Raw genomic sequence first — 14,396 nt, 5'->3', positions numbered from 1 at the left:
TGGAAAAGAGCTTGCGCACCCACTGTTGAACTTCATCTGTAATATTCAGCCCGAGTAAAGGGACTGCTGTTTGCTTTCTAGGCTACCCTCTCAATTTACAATAAGTGATGGGGAACCCCAACAGTGTCTCACATGTATAAGGTTGTGCAAGACTTTTTGTGGTAAATAATTCAATTCATTTTTGTTAACAAACACCTCATTTATTAGATTTGCATACATTCCACTATTAATTTGTTAAATCCTTTATTTTATTTGGTTATTTTTTATTTCAGAGAAAACCTGCTGTTGTTCCAGGGCATTAGTAGAAAATAAAATTGTGATAGCTACAAAAAAAGCCCTCTCCCTCAAAAAAAACACACACAAACACACACACACACACACACACACACACACACACACAAAACCCCCACAGACACACATTGCTGCAATGTTTAGGTTATTCTGTGATTTAGAAAATGGTGGCCTCCAGGTGACAGATGCTGAAAGGATTTCTGCTGCCGCCAGATAAGGCAAGTAACCCCTCCAAATGAATGAGGAATGGGTATGTATGTGATAATGAAAACTTGCCTCATAACAAATAACAATAACAAATGGGTATGATTGTTAGCATTTTGTAATGTATGAAAACTGAGCCCCATCATGCTTTTCAAAATGTCATTCATTACAAAATGAATGTGCACCGCTGATAAGGTGTTCCACTCGGCCATATGCTGAGGTTCTTTGGCAAAGAATTCAAGGTGGAAAGTGTTTCCTAGAGGAAGAGAATCTGGTAACTGCTATAACATATTATTATAGATTTGGGGGTCCCTCACCACCCTCACCTCATCCTAGGATGGAGAACAATAGCACAGGGACAGGGGCAGCCCAAGACATTGTGGTATCTGAGGCAGACCCCTACATGGTGCCCCCTCTCCACCGGGGAAGAAAGGGTGAGAGAAGATTGACATTGGGAACAAGGAAGGAAGGAAGACTGAAATCAGGATCTGCTGCTTCAATAACTTCTGCCACCTGAGGCAGTTGCCTCACCTTGCCTTATGGGTGGGCCGGCCCTGGTCAGGGGAGTTATTGTTGGAGGAAGAGTTTTGGCTGATGCTGGAAGCTGGAGACACTCTGTGCTGGATCCAAAGCTATGACTTGGGGATCTTCCTAGTAACCCAATGCTAAAATTTGTGGAGTGTTAATGCTGTGAGCCCCCCTATCCTATCCTAAGGTTCAATATATGTGTAAATTAAACTATATATCCTGAAGACACCACAGTCTCCATTGACATTCATTCAAACCTTCATGCCAAGAAAACTGAACTCTGGGTGGGTGCAGGCATTCCTGAAGCATCTCACTGCTCAGAGATTGGGGTGTGAGTAACAATAGTTAGCTGTGAAATAGCAAGCGAGCTGTCAAATACAGCCAAATACCGAATCACAGATATCAAATTTTCAAATAAAATATAATTAGTTTTCAAATACAGATCTAAGTTACAAGCATTCAGAGAGTTGCTGGACAACAGGCCATGGACATTTGTAGCAGAGGAGAATTTTGGGAAGCAAATCCATTGCCATTCTTTACTGCAAACTTTGGGTGTTCTGAAATGCATCCATTTACATTCACTCCTAGGCATAAATGTGAAGTGCTCATATTGGGGACAGTGTTGTAAAGAAGGAAATACTTTCCTTCCATTTCTAGCAATGGGTAACCTGTGGGAATTAGACTTTAGTTCCCATTTACAGAGGATGCAGAAGGCAGGCCTGGACTGCTTGACCCTTTAGTTCTCTTTTCCCTCTTATAACGCTGATGGCGCTGTGGTCTAAACTACTGAGCCTCTTGGGCTTGCCGAAGGTTGGTGGTTCGAATCCCCACGACAGGGTGAGCTCCCATTTCTCTGTCCCAGCTCCTGTCAACCTTACAGTTTGAAAGCACACCAGTGCAAGTAGATAAATAGGCACCACTGCAGCAGGAAGGTAAACAGTGTTTCTGTGCTCTCTGGTTTCTGTCACGGTGTCCCTCTGTGGACAAATGTTGGCTCCCTCGGCCTGAAAGCAAGATGAGCACCACAACCCCATAGTCGCCTTTGACTGGACTTAACCGTCCAGGGGTCCTTTACCGTTTGCCCTCTTATAAAAACTACGCAAGACACTCTCGTTTAAAGAACATGTAACTTTTACTTAGCGTACTTGCAGTTGTGGATTAAATATATATACAATGCAGGTGGGTGTTTCTTTTAGTTGCTAAAACATCTGACATAGATTAACCTGTTACAGACAACTAACATTTACAGACTGACTGATATGCTGACTCTGATCAGGGCAGACAGCAGCACAATACAACATACTTGCTGCTCTAACTGTTCACACTCACAAGACTGTTAATAACTGAACCAACTGAAATTAACTGCCACAGAGTACATGACATCACAGCAGTCCTAATACCCTTTCAAACATTAACCCTTTACATATGCATTTTGGATGCTAACATCCCACATAGGCTTCATCCTCGCCAACAGGGATCTCACAAGGGTGCAATTTGTCTCTATTTGTAAAGTATCCAGAGATTCACTGCAGCATGGTCTTTGCAATATGCCGTTCCACACAGGCATTCTGTAGTAATATAACAACACGGGGCCATATATCAATAGTCTGTCACCGAATGATTTTCATCCAACATGCAACTAAGCATGGTCTTTTCCAGGAGGTTCCAAAAAGTATATGTGAGATTTGTGGAAAGCAGGATTTTATTTGTGTGTTTGGGAATTCTGGGTTGTTGTTGTTGAAGAAAATATTGCTTCAATAAGTCTTCCCTGAAAGGCATTATGGAAAATAGGCTTTTGGCCACCCTGGCTGTGCTACTGTGGTATTTTAAATTTTTGTGTGTGTGGAGGGAGGGAGGGGGGATGTGGCTCCACTCCCTAAAAAGCTGGAGAATACAAGTGGGTCCAGAAGAATGGAATTTTGCCTTGTAAAAAAAAAAAAACCCTACACCAGAAAAGCTGGTGTATGATGACAACCAGATGCTTCTCTGATTTTATCCTTCATCTCTTCCAGAGGTATATATTGGCTGTGTCTGGGGTATTTCTCTTTTCCCAGACAGAAATCATTTCTGGCTTCTATCGAAGTAGAAGCACTTTTCTCAGAGGCAACCTCAGACATCAGCTTGAATTCACTGTTTTGCTAGAGATTCTTAAGGCAAACTGTACAGGTCCAGACTCCCGCTGGCAAAAGTGTATCCGTTTTGCTCCCTGCAGTGGGTTCTGAAAGTTCTTGCAGTTCAGAATTTATTGCAGCTATTCGCTAGTCATAAAGCAGCATAGCCATGGCCAGCCATGAGCCTAGCAGGAGGTAAGCAGACAGTAATGAGAGCTGGTACTGGACCAGCTCCAAGTCCAAGGGGGCCCTGACACAGTCCTCTATAAATGATGGTGACAGTAAAGGTGCTCTAAGGATGGCTGGGAGATTTGCATTTTAAGTTCATGCAATGCTGTAGAGGACCCAGTGCAACGTTACTCCAGGGCATTCTGGTAAATTTAAATGATGGCTCACAGACTCAGCCTAGGATGAGGTATCCAGAGCAGGCATCAGTGCTGGTGGATCCTGATTAGACTGTGATGGCTGTCTTCGGAAAAGAATAATAACACTACTACTACTAGTACTACGACGACGACGACAACAACAACTACTAGCAGCTTCCAGCAAAATATAAAAACATAATAAAATGGCAAAAAGTTAGGACTTTAAAGGTATGTGCTACCTAGCACCTTAAAACTGCACCTAGAATTGAATGGGCAGCAACTCTAGTTCTTTCAAAATGTCAGGAAAATCCACCAGGCTGAACCTCTTAAAATTCTGGCAGGTGATTTCTGTCCTCATTATAACTCATCACTGTCAGCCCTACATCTGAGTCCTGTGACTTACTAGGCAATGTCCAAACGCTTTCATGCCTATCTTCATGGCTATGAGGACTCCAGCCCATTTGAGGGAGACAGAGAGAGAGAGAGAGAGAGAGAGAGAGAGAGAGAGAGAGAGAGAGAGCTCTTTTTCTCCATCTTCCAACAATAATAAAAATCAGCAAAAGCAATGCCATCAATAATCATAAGACTGAAAAATATGAAACAGTGGCACAATAAAACAGTCAAGCACCAGAGGACAGAGGATAATGGAAGCTAAAAACAGACTCACAAAACATATGACGCTACCTTGTGCTCAGTCAGGCTGCTTGGATGCATTGACTGGCACTGTTGACGATATGAATGGCAGCAGCTTTCTGGAATCATACTGCCAAAGTAGAAGTGACTGTCAGATGTGTTATTTTGCATCTAACTTGTAGGGTTGTAGTTGTTTTAATGCCAGCTGCAGCCAGCTGGCTCTTCTCTTCTGACACCACTTTACAACTTAAAAAGAAAAATAACCATGCCAAGCACATGCAGTTTCACATTTTAAACTCACTGAAATCATAGCATCATGGTGACTAGAGAAATAAAATGGAGTTTGCCTATGCTGAATGGTATTTATTTGGGAACCAGCAGCATTTTGCTATAAAGGGGGAAATAGGTTTAAATTAAAAATAATAAAGTATCCGTAACCTCATACTTGATTTGTTTGCTGTGCTGCCCCAACTGTAAAGTGTTTCTAAAAATAAGAAGGTGGTGATATGGGGTGTGTTTGCTGCCGTTCCCATATGTCTCTCTCAGGAAATGGTTGAGGTCACCCCAGAATCCTCCCTGAGAAATTCATGATTGCTGTGCACATTTTGAATTGAGCCAAAGTGACTTCATCCATCAGTACACCCAGTTACTCTAGACCATTTCCATACATCTACGGGTGTTTCCTTGGTGTTTTCTGAGGAATAACTACCTTTCATTCAGTCACTTTATACATAGGAAACTGCCTTATATGGAGTCAGAACATTGGTTCATCTAGTCTGGTGTTGTTGACCCTGAATGGCCGTGGTTCTCTTGGTTTTCAGACAGGAGTTTTTACCAACTGTTCCTAGATACACCAGGGAATCTTTTGAACATGGGACCTCTTGCAGGATTGGCCACTGAGGTATTGCATGATCTATGTGATCTCAAATTATTGCCCTCTGGTGCTTTTCCTGTGCTTTCTCCATCTTTTCTCAGTAGCGGGGGGGACGGGACTTTTTGAGAAAGAAGAAAATGGCAGTACAATATTTCCACGTGAGTATAGCCTTAGAACTACATCCCCATCTTCTCAAAAAGGCATCGTTTTGATATGTGCAACGATATATCAAGATGTTGAACCAGTCAACATACTCCTGCATAATTACCTTTCCTGTAGGTGCCTTTTTGGGAATACTTCCACTGATCTTTTACATTATACTTTCCCACCTATATAGCTCAGTTGGTTAGAGCATGGTGCTGATAACACTGAGGTTGCAGGTTCTGTATAGAACAGCCACATAAACCTGCATTGCAAGGGGTTGGACTAGAGTCCAGCCTTTCTCAACCTGTGGGTCCCCAGATGTTGATGAACTACAACTCCCATTACCCCTAGCTAGCAAGGCCAGAGCTCAGGGATGATGGGAGTTGTAGTCCAGCTACATCTGGGGACCCACAGGTTGAGAACCGCTGGACTAGACAATCCTCAAGATCCTTTCCAACTCTACAATTCTATGATCTTTTAATATTCCAGAGGTAGCCAACCTGGCAACTTCCATATTATGATGGACTATCATTCTCATCATCCTTGACCATTGGCCATGTTGGCTGGGACTGAATGTGTTCTACTGCAAATTTTAAAGCATGATTCAAAAAACCTCCACTGCCTTTCTTGTATTTCCAGTTGGCACCATTTTACCACCATTTTAAATAAGGTTTCTAGTGTTATTTTTTGGTCTACTATTGAATGTTAAAGGTAAGCACTGAAACTTGAGTGGTGTTTTAGTGCAAATTAAAAAAAAAACCAACTGTTTTGCAAGCAGGTTTCAAAATGGCATCCTCAGATGAAATGTCCCTCCTAATGCCAGCAGTCATGCCCCCCAGTGTGAATGAGATGTAGCAGAGGAAACTACAACAAAACCGCAATACCACTCAAAGTGTGGAACATCAGTTGCAATTCCATTCACAGAAGAAGGGCAAAGACTGGACAGGGCTTGGAGCTGCCCGTATGAAGCCAATCTAAGGTTTAATTGGCATGCAGACTTGCAGAAAATAACCACTGATCATCTCTAGGTCATCCCATGCCAACAGAACTTGTGTTTGAATAACGTGGGCAGTGACTTGTAAGAGATGGAAAGCTTCATATTACATCCATAATGTGCACAACAGAAATTAATGCAAACAGCCATAACATGATGTTTCTTTTATAGTGCTTGGTCCTGTCGAGTCTTATTTATTTAGCCTTTGATCTTCTGTTTTAATTTAATTAAATGGGGTGGAAGAATAGATCAGTGTCATGGTGGGACAATTTCATCAACAGCTGCTAATGATTCATTTCGTACATTGCCACACACACATATATCATACTGGATTAGGTTGGCCCTTAGCATTGAGACAATTATTTCTCATTAGTGGTCACCAGCAAGATTTCCCATGGCTTTTAGGTGACTATAATTTTCAAATTTAACAAACCTCTCAATTCCCCTTCCTTTTCTTGTAAAACACACACGCACACACAGAGAGAGAGAGAGAGAGAGGGAGAGAGACCAAACCATGACTGTTACAGCAACAAAGAAAGAGGGTGGTCAGGCCTGGTAAGCCTTTAAACTGAAGAAGAGAGGTTGAGGATGTACACTCGAATGGGTCCCACAATCTAAATGACAACTATTCTCACTCTGCAGCTGTGTTGATCACATCTGTGCTACACATCTGCTGTACAGATGTGTGAAATCAGCATAAGGGTAGTGTCTACATCCACTGCCAGTGAGAGCTATTTTGGCTTGCATTTTGCCTGTGAGCCTGTGTGAGTCTTCCATTTTAGCAGTTGGGCTGTCTGAAATGATTTTGCTGCCCCAGGTGAGAATAATCACCTATACAGTGGTACCTCGCAAGACGAATGCCTCGCCAGACGAAAAACTCGCAAGACGAAAGAGTTTTTCGTTTTTTGAGTTGCTTCGCAAGACGAATTTCCCTATGGGCTTGCTTCGCAAGACGAAAAACGAAAAAAACGAAAACGTCTTGCAAGTTTGTTTCCTTTTTCTTAAAACCATTAATACCCAGGGTGACTTCGAGGAGCAACTCATAGCACGCGGTGTGGTAGCCTTTTTTGAGGTGATTTTGAAGACTTTGGGAAACCGTGCTTCGCAAGACGAAAAAACTTGCAAGACGAAAAAACTCGCAGAATGAATTAATTTCGTCTTGCGAGGCACCACTGTATAGGCATCGTGGTCTATGCAAGGGGAGGCAAATTATGCTTCCCCGTCCCCTCAAGGTTTTCCTGATCTTGTAGTGTGGTACAGCAGTTAGGGTATCAGACTAGGACCTGGGAGAGGAGAGTTCCAGTTACCACTTGACCATGAAGGAAGCTCACTGGGTGACCTTGGGGTCAAATACTGCCTCTCAGTCTAATCTTCCCCCCAGAGTTGTTGTGGGGAAGGGAAGAATCATGTACAGTGGTACCTTGGTTTACAACCATAATCCATTCTGGAGATCCATCTGTAAACCAAAACAGGTTGTAACCCAAGGCGCGCTTTCGCCAATGGGGCCTCAAAAAAAAAAAAAGTGTTCGTAATCAAAAAAAAAAATAAAAATGGGTTGTAATAAAAAAGAAAGGTTGCAAACCGGGACACGGGTTTGACGTGTTTGCAATCGAAAACGTATGCAGACCAAGACGTATGCAAACCAAGGTACCACTGTATGTCCCTTTTAAGATCCTTGGAGAAAAAAGGTGGGAGATAAATATTGCTGTCGTTGTCGCCCTTTGCAGAGGAACTCAGAGGGACACCTACAGCACCAGGGTCCTTAGATCAATAGGGATGGGTTAAGGGAGAAACTGTCTCTCCCTTTATATGATTTTTCCAGTTACAGGCCCCTTCCCCTGCTCTGTACAAACAAATGGGTCCTTTTGCTTCATTCATTTGTGGAATGAAGAAAGGGGGAATTGACTGCAGTCTGAAAAACAGATATCTGGTGTGTGTGTTTAAATTCCTCCTTGAAGGATTTCCTGAGTAGCCTGGAGCCCTGAGGTTCTACTCCCTGGTCAGCCATCTGTCCTAACTATAGGGATTTTGTAGAACTAGAATAATCATGATATTATAGGGAGGCCCTTTCTGAGGGTTAATGGTCCTGAGTGCCATGATAAATGTTTGGATTTTTGCCTGCACTTGGCTTCTTTAAAATCTCCTTCAGCTCAGAATGTGGTATTCCATCGTCATAAAATCAGGCAAGAAATAGCCAAGGCCCCTTTCAGAGGAAAATTTAGTAGCACAGGTAGCCAAGTCAGCATGAGAAGCAAGCTTCCTTTGCAGGTCAGATTAGTGTAAAGACAAGGCTGACTGGAGAGAGATGGGGAGTCTTATGCCTGGGACTGCAGGCATTTGGATGGAACTGCCTTTGTACACTTTAAGACAGGAATGTATGGCAACCTACCTTAGAAGGGTGTTGTGGTACAAGGATACACATGGAAAAGTAAATAATAAAAGACAATTTAAGACTGCCTCAGATGACAGATAATGTGTGTCGTTAGCGATGAGGCTAGTCAGTGTCACTCACTATCCAGAATTGGACAAATCACAGGCTCCCATTATATGCAGGGTTGCATGGACCGGAGGACTCTCACATAAGAATTTATATGCCAGCAAACCCAAGCCTCTGGACTTCACTTCAGACTGTAGGAGATTTGCATGATGGAACATTCCTCTGTTTAAAAACAAACAAACCTCCACACAACAAAATACACAGCCATAAAGGTAAAGGTAAAGGGTCCCCTGACCATTAGGTCCAGTCGTGGCCGACTCTGGGGTTGCAGCGCTCATCTCGCTTTATTGGCCGAGGGAGGTGGCGTACAGATTCTGGGTCACACGGCCAGCATGACTAAGCCGTTTCTGGCGAACCAGAGCAGCGCACAGAAACGCTGTTTACCTTCCCGCGAAAGCAGTACCTATTTATCTACTTGCACTTTGACGTGCTTTCGAACTGCTAGGTTGTCAGGAGCAACAGGAGCTCACCCCGTCACGGGGATTCGAACCGCTGACCTTCTGATCGGCAAGTCCTAGGCTCTGTGGTTTAACCCACAGCGCCACCCAGCCATAGGTAATGACAATTCTGTCTGGTGATCTTTTACACCACCTGTGCTATGTCATTATGATGATGAGGCTGTTATAAAGAAGAGAAGCGCACAGTGGCTTAATCTGATGTATATGCTCTGAAGAAACTTAGAAATAAAGTCTGTTTTTAAAAGCAGGAAGTCCTGTGGAAGTCTCAGGTAAATGTGTACAGAACTGCAGCCTAAAACCCACTTTGTTGACCATGCTCTCAAAAGTTAGCCACCACAGAAATGCACTCTGCAGATGCTCAGAGTCCCTCCTTAAATCTTCCTTTGCTGTCCCTTGCATTCAGAACAAGAACTATGGAACCTTGGCAAGCCAAAGCTCACAGGAAACGAAAGATTCTCTCCCTCCATCGCTTAAGAAAGAGCAGCAACATGAGCACGCCATTGCCGACTGCCTTCGCACTACACACCCCACAACCTCTCGCTGCAGCTCACGGTACCTTCACTAAAGATAACCCCAAGCCAGCAATGAAACTGCGCCCCCCGGAAAGCCATGCTACGCAAATATGCAGCATTCTGATTGGCTGCTGTGACGTCACACTCCAAGCCGATAGAACATTGTGCAGCAGTGTATTCCGGCCGTTCCTTTTTCTTCCCTCCCCCTCCAACCCTCGTTCCGCTTTTGCTCCAGAGCCTTATGAATGGGTGCGTTTGTTCCTTAAAAATAAAATAAAATAATCCAACGTGCTGAATAAATAAGTACCCGTCATAATGTCCCCCGCTCTCGCCTAGGCATCTCCCGCTAACAATTTAGCCCTTCTGATATTATGCCACGTAATGAATTAGGCTTTAAAAGAATTGGTTGACGCTTTCACGTTGCCAGGTCTAAATAATCTCTTGCTGGCTGATGTATAGGCATTAAATTGTAACTCTGGTTTGAAAAGAAATCAGAGAACAGTAATAATAATTTATTAATGTGTATTTTCACTGTTAGACATAATGTACTATATATATATATATATATATCGTGTGTGTGTGTGTGTGTGTGTGTGTGTGTTCGTTCTTCCCCACCATTCTAAAACAGGAGCGGTTCCTACCTTATGTGATGAAATAACTGCATTATGACCATCTTTAACACAAGTTGGGAAGACCACAAACTTTGCACATTTATACCAGGAATAAAAGGAGTTGTGGGCGCGATCCAAGAATATGTAATCATGAGAAACAACCTCCTATACAATTCCAAATATTGTTGGTCTGCTGGGGATTTTTGATTCACCTTCATTTTGAGGGTTTATCCTCTTCAATAGATAAGAATCTTGGAGGAAACGTTATATTTTTGGAAATCGGGGGTATTTCGCCAACAAACATCTCAAGCGCCCTCCCCAAAGGCTGGTTATTACACTTCATACATGTGTGTTTGCGTTATACGAAGAGCTATTCTATTCTATAAGCTGTATGCGAGAAACCATGACTGCATTCCATTCAAAACAAGGACACTCTGAATATTTGTTATATTTATCGGTCGCTTCATGCAAGGAGCCTCTTCTAAGCGGCGTACAATAATGCAAAGCAAACATGGATTTCCAATTGAATTAACTGGATTTCCGATTGAAATCTAGTTGACTTCAGTAAAGAGATGTTGCACCCTACTAGACAAAATTATGCTTATAAACTGTTGTGATCTCTTTGTTTAACAAAGCTGCCCCTAATCTGGAGGATTTCTCCCATTCTTCTTCTAGATATTAAATTGTGGACTGAAAAGGTAAACCTGCATAAATGACAGGCGCAAATCATCTAAAAAGGAAAGCATTGGTTTGTCTTTGTCTTTACTTTGGAACGTAATCTGCCAATTGAATTAAATGGGGGGGACTCCCTCCCACATCCATAGGTGGGATCGGGACGGCAAGGTTTGCACATATACAGTCATTCGGATGTCAAGTATAACTAATTTCCAGGTAATTTCCAGGTAAGTGTCCCACTATCGCAGCCTAAATTACTGGCGAAGGGTCGAAAAGAAGGAAAAATTATACTGTTCATGGAATGATGCGTTGGTCACAACGGGGGAAAAACAAGAAACAAGCACATTTCTTTCTTCACTGTAGCCTTTATTACGATAAATTGCTAATAGTTACTCTGTTACATATATATATATATATATATATATATATATATATATATAATATCTTGTGACCCCTTAAACCAACATATTTATTGTGGCATAAGCTTTTTGTGCGCTACAAGCCCATCATCAGATACATACATCAGATGGGCAAACATATAGGCATGCATGCATACATAGGGATAAAGAAAGCATTGGAAAACAGGGAGGCAAATTTTCCAGAAGCGTTCTGTTTTATCAAAAACAACGAAGCGTCTCCATAGCGGATTTATTATGGCATTGGATTTCCTGAACTGCAGTATATTTTATCAGGTGCATGAAGTGATATCTTGAGTTGCAGGTATATGTTTGCAGTGTGTGTGTGTGTGTGTGTGTGTGTGTGTGTGCATACACTCAGACATCACACACGGTTGGCAAAAAAGGCGATGCGGACCGTCTGTGAGATATTATCTACATATGCAAACCTCAGATCTGTACAAGGGAACCGCAGTGATAGTTCCCAACAGCAGTAATTGACGATAACATATAACCTTCCTAGCTTTGCTATGCGATCAGGATGTTTACTTTATTCTTCCAGTCTTAATTCTATAATAATCTCCGTACAATTCCCCTAAATAACCAGAAAATTAAATTTGACATTTAATTTTAATAACAGTAACTTTAAATAAAGAGGAGAGAGAAAGAGAGAAGGCGCACCAAAGCACCAGGACATATTGCAAACCACTTCCCCTTATTTCTGCCTTTTCGTTTTTGTCCCCAGAAAAGAATCCGGTGATAATTAGGGGCGGGGGGAGGTCATCTTCGTGATCACGAAGTTTCTGCCTTATAATGCATCGAATGCAAATGGAGATGGAGAGTATTTTTTAAAGGTTTCCGTAGGAATTCTAGAAATACTTGGCCAAAATATTGCTTGTCCCCAACCCAACAGTCTATTCCTCCCACCGACGACTTCTTAAAAGTCTTCGTGAGGCTTGGATTCCTAACGTAGGTAAAACTTCATAGTAAAATCGTGGCAAGTTTTTAAAGACTTCCCTGCCATAAAAACAGACAAACCGAATTCATAATATATTAAGGCCATCTTCCAAACAAACTAATTGAGAATGTTGTATCTTCCGACCAGGAGGACTTACTTTCACTCAATATAAGTATCAGAGTGTAAATAAGACTTTTTTTTTAAAAAAAAAGAAGTTTATAGATTGTTAAGTAACTGAAGATTTCGAAATTACTTTTAGTAGAAGATAAAAGTGGAGAACGTCCTCCCAGGTTTTGTGTTTTTACGTGAAATAAATGTTTCTGTTTTGCTACACTCTTTTTGTTTTCAAAGGCTGAATTCCAAGCTGTGCCAATATTAGCTATTCCGAATTCCGAGTATAAAAATTGCAGCAATCGCATGAACAGGAAAGGGGTGTCTGTATATAAAAGCATAGAAAGGCCCCGCGGCTATCCAAACTCAGCTATTCCATACTCTAAAGGCCGCACAGACTTAAATGTATATTATATTTCTTTGTTTGTAATCACGAAGGCTAGAAGCATGGGTTTTGATACTGATCTGAAATCTGATTTTTTAATCCCAGTGCTCCTGTTATGAGTAGGGCGTAAAGGAGATATTTGCTGGCAGAATGTCATTTCGCGCTGCTTCTCTGAAGAGAGGAATCTTATTATTTCTAATAAGAATGTGAATTTTTTTCAAAGTAGCATTCCTTGCCCTTAAGGTGCTGGGCTATTTCGACTGCCTCTGAGAATAATAATAATAATAATAATAATAATAATAATAATGGCATTTATGCAGTATATTTCACAGTTTGAACAGCGATTCACGTATATTACCTCGCCAACCAATGAACACTTTTGAAAACAAGACCAACAAATTCCAACAGTAAGTTAACTTCTTAATCTTAAAAGTGTATCCTAAAGTGAAGTAAAGTCAGAAGGAAATCCGAATGAGCATACAGCTTGAAAAGGGTGCTGTCCGTGTTTACAACCACTGCAGAGAAGACTATAAGGGGCGGGGGGCGGAGGAGAGAAAGATTGAGACTTCTGCATTGTCCATATTCGTATTCGGATCACGCCTGTCTGCAGTTGGTGGCGTGGAAATGGAACGCGAATGTTAATCAACTGCAAACTCTTGGGGAAATCCGCGGGAATCGCCCTTGATTTTTATGCTATGCTTGAAGCTAAGTAGGCACGTTTTCCTTTCTCGTCCCCCACCCGCACAAAATCCTCACCAGAAGAAAATGATTCCTTTCCCCCTTTGAGCCAATGGACGTCAATTGCACTCCCCCATCCTAAGCATCTCTTTTAGTTCATTAAAATAAAACCTAATTGCAAGCAGCAAGGGCCCTTTGGGTCTTCTGGGACTAGCTATCAGCTGACTGGCGCAATCTTCGAGGGAGTTGCGCTGCCTCATCCGCTCCATCCCTTCAACTACGAGGATTGCTCAGGAGAACTTCCTGGAGGCTTCGGGCCCTCCCGTTGCTCAGCTGTGATGCAACCGGTTAGCAAATCCCCAAACTGGCTGTCGTTGCCAGTTTAGCCGAGGACAGCTGGGTCTAAATGATGCACTTACCACTCTGCAGAGTGGGGGGTGGGGAGGGAACATTCGGAAGACAATCCTGCAACACGTTGCCAAATGTAACAAACTTACACCCTACCTAACGTTCCCGGTGTCCGGAGCCAGACGAGAACAGCATTGCAGCCCAAAGACAGAACCGTTCCTTTCGTTACTTCTTGTTCTAATTCCAAAACCTCCCCAAAGCCGTCCCTCTATCAATCGTACATCTTTTTAAAAACAAAATAAATTTTGGATAAAGGTAAAAAAAAAAGGAAAAGTTAAGAAATACCTTGGATTTCTTCATTGAAAATGCCCGGGTGGGGATGGGAGAGGACACACGCTCACACCTTCTCCCTTCCTACCTCCCTACCCCCCACCCCCACCCCAGTGAATCACTAAAGTTTAATACAATCCTCTCCAAATAGTTGTGGGGGTCAAAGAATGTTTACAACCAGCAGCTCAAGTTCAATAGCAAAACACTTTGCCGACCAAATAGGGCCCCTCCCCCTTCCCACCATTGTGGTGTGCGCATGAACTTGAACAAAAGAAGAAAGGAAGAGAGGAAGGG

General features: G+C 42.4%; 1 long non-coding RNA gene across 1 annotated transcript; it reads right to left on the bottom strand.

Annotated features, from left to right (window-relative positions):
- Positions 1-2,136: 2,136 nt before the first annotated feature.
- On the bottom strand, positions 2,137-4,345 carry LOC308462183. Its single transcript, XR_013979053.1, has 2 exons — positions 4,184-4,345; positions 2,137-3,319 (listed from the first exon to the last, which is right to left on the bottom strand). It is a non-coding gene; the product is annotated as an uncharacterized lncRNA (long non-coding RNA).
- Positions 4,346-14,396: the final 10,051 nt, after the last annotated feature.

The sequence above is a fragment of the Podarcis pityusensis genome (assembly GCF_964106645.2).
Source record: "Podarcis pityusensis genome assembly, chromosome: 13".
NCBI classification, from domain to species: Eukaryota; Metazoa; Chordata; class Lepidosauria; order Squamata; family Lacertidae; genus Podarcis; species Podarcis pityusensis.
The sequence above is the reverse complement of the archived record's forward strand: the minus strand, read 5'-3'. Positions and strand labels throughout refer to the sequence as shown.